Below are 1,282 nucleotides of genomic sequence, written 5' to 3' on the forward strand. Positions count from 1 at the left end.
TTAATACTCGAGGTACAGCAGAGCTCCACACCTTAATCTATGGTGTGTAGAAACTCCACCGTTGAAAATACATAAGAACAAAAGTGATCATTGGTTTCGACCCCAAAGAGGGAACCAGAAGAACCAAGATGAAAATACAATAGTAAAAGGTCCTACTTATAGAGAACTAGTAGCCTAAGGTGTACAAAGATGAGTAAATGACATAAAAATCCACTTCCGGGCCCACTTGGTGTGTGCTTGGGCTGAGCAATGAAGCATTTTCGTGTAGAGACTCTTCTTGGAGTTAAACGCCAGCTTTTATGCCAGTTTGGGCGTTTAACTCCCATTTAGGTGCCAGTTCCGGCGTTTAACGCTGGAATTTCTGTAGGTGACTTTGAACGCCGGTTTGGGCCATCAAATCTTGGGCAAAGTTTGGACTATCATATATTGCTGGAAAGCCCAGGATGTCTACTTTCCAACGCCGTTGAGAGCGCGCCAATTGGGCTTCTGTAGCTCCAGAAAATCCACTTCGAATGCAGGGAGGTCAGAATCCAACAGCATCTGCAGTCCTTTTCAGTCTCTGAATCAGATTTTTGCTCAGATCCCTCAATTTCAGCCAAAAAATACCTGAAATCACAGAAAAACACACAAACTCATAGTAAATTCCAGAAAAGTGAATTTTAACTAAAAACTAATAAAAATATACTAAGAACTCAATTAAAACTACCAAAAACATACTAAAAATAATGCCAAAAAGTGTACAAATTATCCGCTCATCACAACACCAAACTTAAATTGTTGCTTGTCCCCAAGCAACTGAAAATCAAATAGGATAAAAAGAAGAGAATATACTATAGACTCCAAATTATCAATGAAACTAAGCTCCAAATTAGATGAGCGGGACTACTAGCTTTTTGCCTCCGAACAGTTTTGGCATCTCACTTTATCCTTTGAAATTCAGAATGATTGGCTTCTTTAGGAACTCAGAATCCAGATAGTGTTATTGATTCTCCTAGTTAAGTATGATGATTCTTGAACACAGCTACTTTATGAGTCTTGGCTGTGGTCCAAAGCACTCTGTCTTCCAGTATTACCACCGGATACATACATGCCACAGACACATAATTGGGTGAACCTTTTCAGATTGTGACTCAGCTTTGCTAAAGTCCCCAATTAGAGGTGTCCAGGGTTCTTAAGCACACTCTTATTACCTTGGATCACAACTTTATTTCTTTCTTTTTTCTTTCTTTTTCTCTTTCTCCCTTTCTCTTTCTCTTTTTTTTTTTTTTTTTTTTTGTATTCA

Source organism: Arachis stenosperma, chromosome 9, assembly GCF_014773155.1.
Source record: "Arachis stenosperma cultivar V10309 chromosome 9, arast.V10309.gnm1.PFL2, whole genome shotgun sequence".
Lineage (NCBI taxonomy): Eukaryota > Viridiplantae > Streptophyta > Magnoliopsida > Fabales > Fabaceae > Arachis > Arachis stenosperma.